The sequence below is a fragment of the Girardinichthys multiradiatus genome, chromosome 17 (assembly GCF_021462225.1).
Source record: "Girardinichthys multiradiatus isolate DD_20200921_A chromosome 17, DD_fGirMul_XY1, whole genome shotgun sequence".
In the NCBI taxonomy this organism is placed as follows: Eukaryota; Metazoa; Chordata; class Actinopteri; order Cyprinodontiformes; family Goodeidae; genus Girardinichthys; species Girardinichthys multiradiatus.
Window position 1 is genome coordinate 5967080 of NC_061809.1, and position 11906 is coordinate 5978985.

The following is an 11906-nucleotide window of genomic DNA, read 5'->3' on the forward strand; positions in this document are numbered from 1 at the left end:
GTGTAAATGTTGACACCACACTGAACCCAAAGACAGATGACTATGATGACACAAAAAAGGTTTATTTTACCGAGCTAAAAAATAAAGACCACTACTCCTATGACATGTTGTAAATGAAAATATCTTTGACGCCTGAGTGTACTCATAATTGTACTTCATAAAATGACTTTATAGCAGAAAATCGAAAGAAGTTGCTATTTAAGTGGAATGAGAAAAAGTACAATGATGACATGAACAAGGCTTGTTTTAATTCTTTTACTTTTCCTACATTTTGTTTTCTTTGATTTATTATATTATTATTGTACTCTGAGTATTTTTCCCACAATATAATCTGCTTACCATCCGTGGGTTTTTCGATCACACAAAGTGTTTTCTTTTACATGTATCTAATCATAATGACTTTATTCGTGATAAAAAAAGGGGGGACTGTTAGGGTTTGAAAACTTTTGTATTGTTTATCACTCATGTCTGCTCTAAGTGCTTTTCCTATGGCGTCAAATTCACGCCAAAACCCGATAGGAGCAATAAAGAAGATCACGAGCAGCTCATTTTAATTCCAGGAGGGCGTGGATTACGTTCCATGCGCATACAATCCAATGACCACGAGCGCTACTCTATGCTGCAGGCACAAAAGTCAACACAGGCGCGCCAGAGATGCTCCTTTCTGTGCTCTCGGTGTATCAATCTGCTCGCACGTGGATTACTCCTGCGCGCTCGTGTGAAACATTTGGCTGTTTAGAAGAAAAAAGACATTTACCTGCCTATGATTGGCCACTTTTCCGCTATCCCCGCCCCATGACCCCTGTTGCTAACCGTGACCAGCTAATGCATCTGAGATGAAAACGTTTTTCAGGAAATCGGAGTTTGGTGAGTAAGGGCTTTATGAATTTATCATAGAACATTATGCATGTATTTATTCACAATTCACAATATTACTTGGTTTGGAAAAAGACAGGTTAAACGTTCAGTAGCTAATAGGTTAAGCTAACATTTAGCTGCCTTCTGCGAAGGGAATCAGCAGGGGATACAAGGGCTATAACCACCCAAAACTCCAGTTGATATTGAGTGACAAATACAGAAATTATACAAATAAATTACAGCACTAGGATTAAAGTCTTTGCAAGCCGTTAATAATATGCTTAAAACCTATGGCACATTTTTTCCACACATGGGCTAAGCACATGCTAATCTCTTGCTATTTGAAAATAATATCAACCAAAAAACACACGGAATAGACTGTAATGCAGACACTTTTGGTATATCTTTAAATATGATCAATTCTACTTATGCTTTATATCCCCTATATTAAACAGAGATTCATTATATGAATAAAAACTAGCTAATACATCAAACCCATGAAAAATAGGACTAATCTTGTAATTGTATACTGTTTCATGTTTTGTTTCTCTGTACTTTATTTAATCTCTGCGCTCATGTTTTTTATTCTTTTTAGATTAGTTAAGGAAATGACTGATTCAAAGGAGGTAATTACATTACATTTACTGGGAACTAAGATAAATATCTGGAAATGTGGGTGTAATGATGTACTTTTGTTTCAGGAGCACTTGCGGAGCATGGCCGTAAATGTATTAACTATGCTGCGATCAGCAAGTGAACCAGCTGGTATGTAAAATAGAGCACTGTACACAACATGGTTATTATTTACATATAATAGTCTATTTGGAATGTGTTTTGAATGTATAAAATACTTGTTGCAATCTGGCACCACTGCTCTAATACGTTATTGTGCAGGCAGCACTGCTGCTGTTAATGTTACAGCTAATATTATTCATGTGTAATGTATTGTATAATTAAGTTCAGGGACAGAGCCCTGCTGGGGCAGCCAGGGGACAGGAAACAGGGGGAGAGGCAACAGGACGACAGGGACTTAGTGAGGCACCCTCATGTTCCACCCCAATTCAGCGAAACATGGCCGGGTTTGGAAATACATTTCCAAGGATGTGTTATATCGCTGTATTTTGACAAATTCTCCAAGAGTGGAGAATATATGTGAAGCTCTTAATTAACTTTGAAGTTGTCCATTCTTTTTTAAAAGATGTTTTCCAGGTCTTTTTAAAGACAAAAAGGGAAAGGCGGTAAAGAGGGCAGGAATAAAGAGAACACCGGTGGCTTTTTTTCCTTTTACACAAACCCACAGAAAAAACATCAAAACATTCTGAGGAGCTAACCCTTCTTCAAGCTGGGTTAGGAAAGAAGACAGTTCAAATTCCTGAGGATGGAAATCACAAGGAGGTATTTTCATCATCATCATTCTCTGCAAATTCTTTAATGGGAGCAGGAGAACACCAAGTCTTTGCTTGCACTTTCCAATTGCTTAGTACCTTATGCAGCACCCTCTGATGTTTCTGCATACTACTTTTTTTAACATATAATATTTACACACTGTTGAGACCATCAGGTATATTTTATCTGTACACTTGTCTGTTTTCTTTTTTATTTTTATTTGCCTTAATCTGTTTCTGAGTACCATTTTCGCAAAGTACAATGTTTGCTAAACAATTTTAATGTAGTTATCTTCCATATGATTTTTGACAGATCTTAGACATTCTTTGTGAGACATATCCAAAAATGAAGGATCTAGAAGGTTAATCCATAAAGCTATGGGTAAAATCAAAACCTAAATATTAATAAATAATATTACTTGATATTTTTAATTTATGTATGTGAGGGGTTAATGATTTTGTAAATTTTTAACAATATTTTGTAAATTTTTAACAATATGAGGATTGGGCCAGAGAAAGCTCAATGTCATCACCCCAGAAGAAATGGGGTATACAGGCAGCAGTCTTGTAAAGACCTGGGGAGGCCGTGGGTGTCTCTATATAATGCATATACAACAGGTGCTGGACACAACTCCCCTCCCTTTTACGGCAAAGGAGTTCCAGGCCATGCCTAGAGCGTGATGTTCTTCGTGTCATGAACACATCCCACTCCAGCTTTTCTCTGTTCATGTACAGACCTGCTTCAGTACACCAGACATCAATGAGGTATATGATATAAACAAAATGTTTGATGTGTGAATGTACATTTGTGTACACTTTATTACTGATTTGTCTTTTAGAGTGACCGTGAAGTAAAGTCTTGGAAGATGATACAACTGTGAGTTTTTAATCAAATCTAAAGTCATTGTATCTCCCATACCTTATTTCTAATATTGATCATCTGTAATTATATAGGTGACCATTAATCCTGAGAACTCTGCTGTCAGTGTAAATATATAGCAGTGCTGTACTTAGCTAAAGGATATTTTTTCTTTTCATATGTTACACGTGTATTATCATTTTTCCTGTAGGCACCCAGTTCTCCAGTGGGATCTGACAAAAATGTAAGACTTTTTGCAGGACTTCTTGCAAAACCTGGAAGGCCAAGGTAGCTACAGAGCACTTGCCACTTCATAAATACCACTCTGTTACCCTAAAAAAAAAACTTTCCAGAAAACAATCTCCTATTTTGCAAAGAAAAATGAAGTAGTTTCATATGTAAATACATGTTTGAGAAGCAGATTTCGCATTGTACATTCATTAGCTCACACATGGTGCATAAGGGTGCAACAAAAATGTATGGTATTTTTGTGACATTATTTTTTTCCCTCCAGGAACAGAGAATCAAGATGGGAGCCCATCTAATGGTTGTGGAGCAAAGCATTTGTCAGTGCAAGGTTTCTTCCAGTGGGTTTCAGGCCAGGCACATGTGCCACTAACAGACGCTGAACAAGATTCATATCGGATAACTGTGAATTTTGATCACGACTGTACTTCCCGGTATGGGTCACACACTTTGTGCTACCCTATTGTCAATGCATGTGCTGTGGCAATCATCTTTCCGACACATCACTTGACAACATATGATGATTTTGAAAATATTCTTACACAGGCAGTCTGTGCTGGATTTGATTTTAGCAGACACTAAGTGCTAACAGGACCAACACTTTGGGCTGTTCCTAGTTTTGGATTATTTTCAAAAGTTTTAAATCTCACTTTAGTTTTAAAAAGACAGTTAGTCTTGTGAGATTTGTAATGTTTTGGGGCTAGGCAGCCAAATTTGTATATGAAACAAAAAAATCTAGTTCATTGAAATGTGTAAAACAGGTATGTATATGTGTATTTCATAATAATAATAATAAAACACTGGAAATCATGTCTTGGATCTTTTTATTTCAAATACATATTAATCTGACAAGACAGCATTGACATATTCTATGCACAACAGATAAAGCTCTTTAGTGTCTGTTTGCCCTAAATGTTGAGCCAACAGCAACTGTAATTCAGTGTGCTGCTCTTCAGTGAGAGGATTGCCAAACTCTGGGACCACAATTACCCCTTCCGCATCTGGTCTGTACCCTGCTGCAACATCCCAGTCAATGTCTGGCTCTTGGAAATCCTAACATTTGACCAAGACAGTATCGTTATGTTTCTGCAGTTTGTGAACAAATGAAGCAACATTTTCATAAATTACCTTAATACTGGACAATCTTATTACATTTTATATTTTTGTGCATACAGGCTAGTGTAGGATTACTATATGTCCAAATTAGATAAAAACTTTCACTTTGATAGGACAAGTGCCAAGAAAAATCCCTGCCTTTTATAAATGTTAGAATTTGAGCAGGTATCGTTTTGTACCACTAGATTGAAAAACTGAAGCTTGTGTCTATATGTTGGATGGGTGCAAAAACTTGTTATCACTCATGTAAAAACTTTGTGTTGCAAGGCACCTGCATTATGCCTTCCTCCCTGTGTGTGTGAGATTATTGTTATCTCTGTGTGAACCAGCCTCCTTTCTTTCTCACACACACACAGGGAGGAAGGCATAGTGCAGGTGCCTTGCAACACAAAGTGTTGAACTGTCTGTTGAACTGTGCATATAAATAAAGAGATAGGGTGTCAAAAACTTTGTAGTTTCACTGCAAAGTGGGCTACCCTTGCTGCAAGTAACTCTGACTGTATCGTTCTTACCTCTGAGTTGACTAAATAATACCTAACATTTATTGGTCCTTCGAAGCCGGATTCATTCAATAACCTTATTTCTCTTTGCTTTAACAGTGACTCTGGGATCCGTGGGGGAAGCCTGACGTCGAGTGAAGCACCGCTGCACAGCCTCCATTAGCCGGAGTGGCTGAAAGTCCCGGTGTGTGTGAATTCACACCTGGCCAGTGGGTTATCGCCTTCCTCGGCGCGGGGTGACTCTCACAGGGTCCAGAGAGTCACCAAGAAGTCAACTACGAGGTGAGACAGTTTTAAAATACATTTCATAGGAAAAGTACTTAACAGTCGTTGGTAGTGCGTCGCCGGTAAGGACGCTGCATTCGGATGGTTTTATTCCACCGTGAAAGGAATAGTGACAAATTAAGGTAGGGCCCCGCCAAGAAGGGGGCCAAATAAAACGACTAAGGGTTATTCCCCTGCGAGGGAATAGAATAAGCGCTATAAAAGTAAAAAGAACGGAGTAAATTGAGCTCATAAAATAACACCAAGTTAACTTAGAAAAATTACAAGGTACCTGAAACTAACTGTGTTGTGTGTGTATGGAGGACTAAGCATTTTAATAGAATCAGCAGGATTCTGCTAGTCCTGTGTTTTCTTTTGCCCAGATTAAAACTACGTACTGGTGACTTTGGAGATTCAGGTCGGATTTCATTCCAGAAAATTAACACCGCTGCGAATTAGTCGCAGTAGAAGGCCGTGTTAATGTCCTCTCCTTAAAGTCTCATGCCAGTGACCTTTTATCTGGGACATTTATACTATAATTAAACTAACATAAAACATAATGGGGAAGAAACAAAGTAAACTAATTGACTTAGAAGGGGAGGTAAAGTTTATGGAGAACTATGTAAAAGGAGCAGGTATGATCTGTCATAGATAAAAAATAAAAAACATGGGTTTTTGGGCAAATTAGATACAAAGGATGTCTTAAAATTACAAGGGGATCTAAAATTAGAAATAATGAAAACTAAAAAGAGAAAAATAACAAAGAACAATGGGGAAGGGACAGAGAAAAAGCTCTGATTTAACAGAAATATGTACACGATGGCATAAAAATACGGATTTTCAGGTAACTTAATTATCACTGAAATCCTAAAACTACACGGGGATCTTAAACTGGAGATTATGCATTCAAAAGATTCAAGAGACAATAAAAAACCTTGCCAGATTATAATTTCAAAGGGGACTTTTCAGTCCCTGAGTGCACACAGTTGATAAACAGATTAAAACAAAAAGATGAATTAAAAAAAAAAACAATAAGAGCAGCCTTTAACTGACATAGCCATAATACTGATGCCTTAAGAAAAGCACAGAAAAAAACTTTCAGCTTAACTGAAAACAAATAAAGGGGGGCGGACCGCCACCCATCCCAGTTTAGAATACCAAGGTAGCCCCAAATTATAAAGACTAAGAGATGGTTTTAGAGGACGTGGTAAAAGAAGTTAAAAGAGGAGGTGACAATGTGGACAACATGGAAACTGTCCAACTGGACAACCCAGTGAACAATGACTAGAGAAGGGAGAACAGAATGTTGTTAAAGAAGTAATCTGAGAGTAAAAGATTTTGTAGGCAAGCATTAGTGAGAAACAGGTGCTTTAAAAATCATTCTATGGTGTTATAAAACCAACAATATCATGATAAAATGCAAAAGATTCATTTTACAGGGAAATAATTCCATATTTGGCTCAGATTGTGTGCATTCTTGATTTTTCCTCTTTGAGAGAAGTTAAATTTCAGCTCTGTGAAACAACCTTGACAAAGAGATGCAGCTGCCTGAAAACAAAGATAAAACTTCTGCAAACAGCAGAAGCCTGTCTCTGCTGAAAGGTCTGAAAAAAAAAAAAATTGTAACTCTACCCTGCATGTGTCAAACTCAAGGTCCGCGGGCCAAAACCGGACCCCAGAAGTTTAGTGATTCTCTAGAAGTAGAGCCTTTTAATATGGTGATTGTGTGCTTGAATGTTATTTTGTCAATCAATAAGAAGTTTTGTCTACATTCTGCCACAATCTGCCTTTTGAAAATGTTTTGAATCTTGCTCTTTATGTATAAAAAAAAGAAAAATTGGCTAAAGTCTGCAGACACAAAATGAACCTGGATTGAAGCTCTAACTATGTTTATTTAATCTGAGATCCTCTTCAAATGCAACAGTATATGTCAGTCTACATGAGATACTAACAACTTCACCTACTGATATAATATAAAGATCTGATTGAATATGTGAAACAAACAATGATGAAAGTTTTTCAGCAGGTGATGCTCATCCAGGAGGAAGACAGTGTTCCTAGGAAATGCAGCTCATTCATTAACAATCAATTTTTCTCCTATAGGTGGAAGTTTTTGCTGACTAATCATAGGCTGGATCTATGAAACATTATGAGCACAGACCAAATGACCAAGGTTCAGACTGACCTATGAACCTCACTGACCTGACAATGATAACATGACACCCAACAGACAATACCGTTAAGGTGGACCCCACTAAGACCACCTTATTGATTCTTGGTGAATAAAAAAAAAAAGAATTGAAGCGTTCAAAACAGACCTAGTGGAAACAAAAGGGGTTATGAGGAAACAATGTGCATTTTAAGAATAATAGAAGTCAAATTATGTTCAACTTTTTGCAAAGAAAATTACTCTGACAGAGAAATAATTAAGTAGTGTGTGAATGTGTGTGAATGGGAATGACTGATTTCATTGTAATGCATCTTTGAGGGACCTTAAAAGCGCCAATAAAGGTCTGATGTTCAGATGATCATTGCCAAACTTATATCTTAATAAGGTTTCCAGAATCTTTTCCGAAAAATCATATAAAAATGGCAAAGGTTCTACCTGTATTAAAAATACTGATAACCATAAGAAAGTTCATAGATACGTCTTCAATTTTTCACAATTCTTTTACAAACAGGGTATTTAAACTTTCATGTGGCCAAATGTCTGTGTTTGACTTTCTGTTTTTGTGAAATAAATGTCTGTTTCATGTTATGTAAAAATTAGAGTCCTCAACAGCACCATAATAATATTAGGTCAGTTCTCTATGGTAAAACAAAAAGATTTTAACAGATGTTTAGACTTTTTCCAGTCAGGTTCAAAATGATTGAATTAGACTCAAACTTAACATAAGATGAAATTAACCTTAACAGAATTACTGAACTGGACTGAAATAGATAAAACTTTAGTTAATTGAAACAAACTTTAGTTACTTGAATTAAATACAAAGCTGACTGAAACTGTATGTTGTATCTATAAAACTGGGTAAGATTATAAGATATAATATGCCCTTCATTTTTTGTGTTCATCAGTGAGTGAGTTTTTATTTTTTATTTTTAATAAGAACTAAACCAAGCATTATTTAAAATAATAGCAACTACCAAAAATAGTGATCTCATTTTTAAATGTAATAAGGACATATAAAATATGATAAAAAAGAATAATAAGAATTTGGAAAAACAGAGGCTTTAAACCTCTGCAGGAACAGCACTGACACTGTCGAAAATGGATCCTAATACAGGAATCTGGAAACTCACTCTGGCGTGGACAGTCAAAGTCCATCCAAGGACACATTTAGATGAGGCAGAGGGACAAATACAGGGCTTAGCTGAGAGCAAAGAGAGCAACATGTATCCTGCCCTAGCTGCTGTCCCACCTGAACTGTGGTCCCAATCATCAACTGATGTAGGACTTATAAAGGGGTTCCCACCATACAAGGTTAAACTAATATTTGAAAAACTCCATTAGTCCATCAATACCCCTTAAAGCCAGAAGCTGAAGAAGGTACTAAGCCAGTAATACAAGATATGTTGAAGTCAGGAATATTAAGAGAAGCACCTGACGCTACATGCAAGGCATATCACACTGACATCGCTATTATTATCACAGCCAAACATAACTCTAAAAAGATGTGCCTTTTAAATCCTAGTACTCTAATACCTACTGCAGAAGATGGAAAACCACATTCTTATAAAGCAAAAGTTGAAGAAGACACCAAACCCAGACAAGACATTTCTCAAACCCTTATACCAGATTCATGTGTTGTGTTTGTAGATGGCTCAGCATCTAAAGATGAATATGGAAAGAATAGAGTTGGTTATGCAATAACAACCATCGATAGGATAATAGAAGCTAAATCTCTACCCAATACATGCTCAGCCCAAACAGCAGAATTATATGCTGTAGTAAGAGCATGTGAATTACATGAGGGACAAATACTTACTATATACACAGACAGCCAATACGTTTTCGGATCAGTACATCACCATGCTAAGATTTGGCAAAATAGAGGTTTTAAAACATCATCAGGGACAGAACTAACTCATTTCAACCTATTAAAGAGAAAATGTCAGATCTGCTATTTATAGACACAGACGTGCTGAAAGACGCCCAACAGTCAGCACCCAAGACAGAAATAAAGGCCTGGCTAAAGAGAGGAGCACAGAAAAAAGATGACATCTATCAGATAGAAGATAAACCAATCCTCCCAAAAGATTTATACAACACAGCGGCTACAGTGACACATTGGGAAGACCCACGTGTCAAGGGGGGAATATGTCACATCTGGTAAAGCATTAATGCTACACTATAAATTTTTCTGACTATGCAAATAATGTTTGCAGATCATGCATAATTTGTTGCAAACACGGGGGAAGAAATATTGCCTAGTTGCAATAGATGAACCTAGTGACACATTTCTTCCCCACAACTAATTGTCATATTTTGTGAGCACCATCTTCTAATTCTGCATATTCCTGATTACATCTTAGTGATGTGGTCCAGCCAGCCCTTTAAACTTGATGACGTGGACAGCGGAAAGAGGCATCACAAACATCTGCAGACCACCTGTGTGATGCTTCGCTCACCATCCAGAAAGACAAACCACAGGTCTCAGTTGCAGCGTCCCATCCATGTCTCTGACCTTGCGAGAGATTTAGCCACACCGCCAGACACTTTCTGTTCAGAAAGACATCTGCCTCTTTGTTCTGTTGAAGAGGTTTTTCCAGGAATCGGTCACTCAGGTTGATCCTGCTGTCGCCATTGTAAATATTTGTACAGTTTTATTTTATGCCTTGTGTCTTGTAATCTTGATCTGTTTGAATGTTGTTTTTTTCCACATTCTGTTTAAAATGCTATTTGTAATTTTCAAAATAAACTGTGTTTAGAAATTTAAATGAAGTTGATGTATTGTTAGGTCAAATGGCAATAAAATACATTGGTGACAAAAACAATATTGAAATTTATTAGAACAGCTTAAAACTTTAAGAAACTATCTGAACAAAACTTAATATTATTTCTTATATAGCACCTTATTTCGGTACCATTCTCTCTAAGATGGAAAAACAGTCTGTCCATTCTTTGTGCCCTCATGTCCTCCCTGATCAACTCCATCATCTCTGTCCCTCTTTCTTTTCTGACCCCTTTCTGCTGGCTCTCTGTCTTCCTTCTCCATCTGTTTGTCCCCCGCTAAGCTTGGCCCTGGAGTGTCCTCAGGGATGGAGGCAATTAGAACAGGAGGTGTTGTGGAAGGCCTCTGTCCCAACACCTCATCCATAAGGACAAACCAGGGCCAAGTGACAGCAGTGGGCTTTTCACTGACTCCCTCTCCTGACCCTGGATACTTGCAATCCTAAAGTTAGAAGGAAGAAAAAAAAGAGTTGACTAAACAGAGAAACCAATAAGACTTTGAGAAATATTTTTTATTTGTGAGTGACATGAGAAGTTCTGAACAAACTTTATATTTCCTTTTCATATAGTCCCACTTTTTTTTGGCCTGCAAGGGGGTGACCTTCCCCTGTTGGCACATCTTCTCCAGAATTGTCCTAAACACACAAAAAGAAAGAGGGAAAACCAAAAGAAGTATGTTAATCACTAGATGGATATTTATGAAAGTTAGAAAGATAGGAGTTTTTGAAACTGGACAGAAACTGACTGCAAAGAATGTTGTTATTGTACCTCCAAGCCATGGTGGCTGAGTTTTTAGCTCCAGGAAAAATGTGCTCATTCTCACCGCTGACCTTAATAAACTGGCCCATCTGCTCCTTTGTCCCTAAACAACAAAAACAACAACAACAAAAAAACATCTTGCTTAATATCAGTGTAAAAAAAGCCTTTTTTAATTTTCCATTTGTCTTAATTTGCATAACATATTAAAATATTTCTATGCAAATGCCTAAAACAAGCCCTTTCAAACTTTTCACTTCTTTACTGAGATTTGCTTGCATTTGAAAGTGTATTTCTCTTCAGCTGTACCTGGAATCATGAATTATAATGCTAGCTGAATTATAAATACACTTTTAAAAACACATATAGCACATTTCTTCATCAAGAATGAATATTTAAAAGCTTATTTATTCTCAATCACACTCTCCAGGGATACAATAGGATTACATAAAATCGTCCATTTATTCAGGTTAACTTTAATATCACCTGTAATGTCAAATCGACTTACATGAACAAATGACACAATACATTAAAATAATACTAACATTAACTGTTAGAAATCACTTGTGTTTAACGTTCACTGTGATGACTGGCAGCAGGAGCTCAGTGCCGATAGTCCGGTCAGATCTCTACCGGGCTAGCTTGCCCCACCGCCGGTAGGGCTGGCGAAGCAAGCCGGCAGTTACTACGGTGGGAGCGGAAAACTCCGAACACGTCGGAGCACGTTTGAAATTAAGCGATGTCTTGATGAATCAAGCAGATTTTTCACGTCTACACAGTTATATTCCCGCACTAAAAACATTGTAAAAGTTCATTTGTGTCACAGAAAGAGTAATTTTTCACAGTTTACTCACAGCTTTTGCCACTGTGGTCCGCCATGGCTGCCCCTGTTTGACCAAACCGCTTCGACCCGCAATTAATCATGGGAAAAGATGGACCGCGAAGGATACTCACAACACATCCTTCAAATC

The 11906-nt window shown here is 37.3% G+C and overlaps 3 long non-coding RNA genes across 3 annotated transcripts; 2 read left to right on the forward strand and 1 right to left on the reverse strand.

Moving 5' to 3' along the window:
- The first annotated feature begins 663 nt into the window (after positions 1-663).
- LOC124883311 lies at positions 664-2571 on the forward strand. Its single transcript, XR_007042152.1, has 3 exons — positions 664-867; positions 1454-1484; positions 1560-2571. It is a non-coding gene; the product is annotated as an uncharacterized LOC124883311 (long non-coding RNA).
- Position 2572: 1 nt separating this feature from the next.
- On the forward strand, positions 2573-4099 carry LOC124883312. Its single transcript, XR_007042153.1, has 4 exons — positions 2573-3008; positions 3083-3120; positions 3314-3390; positions 3617-4099. It is a non-coding gene; the product is annotated as an uncharacterized LOC124883312 (long non-coding RNA).
- A 6655-nt stretch (positions 4100-10754) lies between these two features.
- On the reverse strand, positions 10755-11845 carry LOC124882817. The gene is made up of 3 exons (XR_007041998.1): positions 11790-11845; positions 10948-11041; positions 10755-10814 (listed from the first exon to the last, which is right to left on the reverse strand). It is a non-coding gene; the product is annotated as an uncharacterized LOC124882817 (long non-coding RNA).
- Positions 11846-11906: the final 61 nt, after the last annotated feature.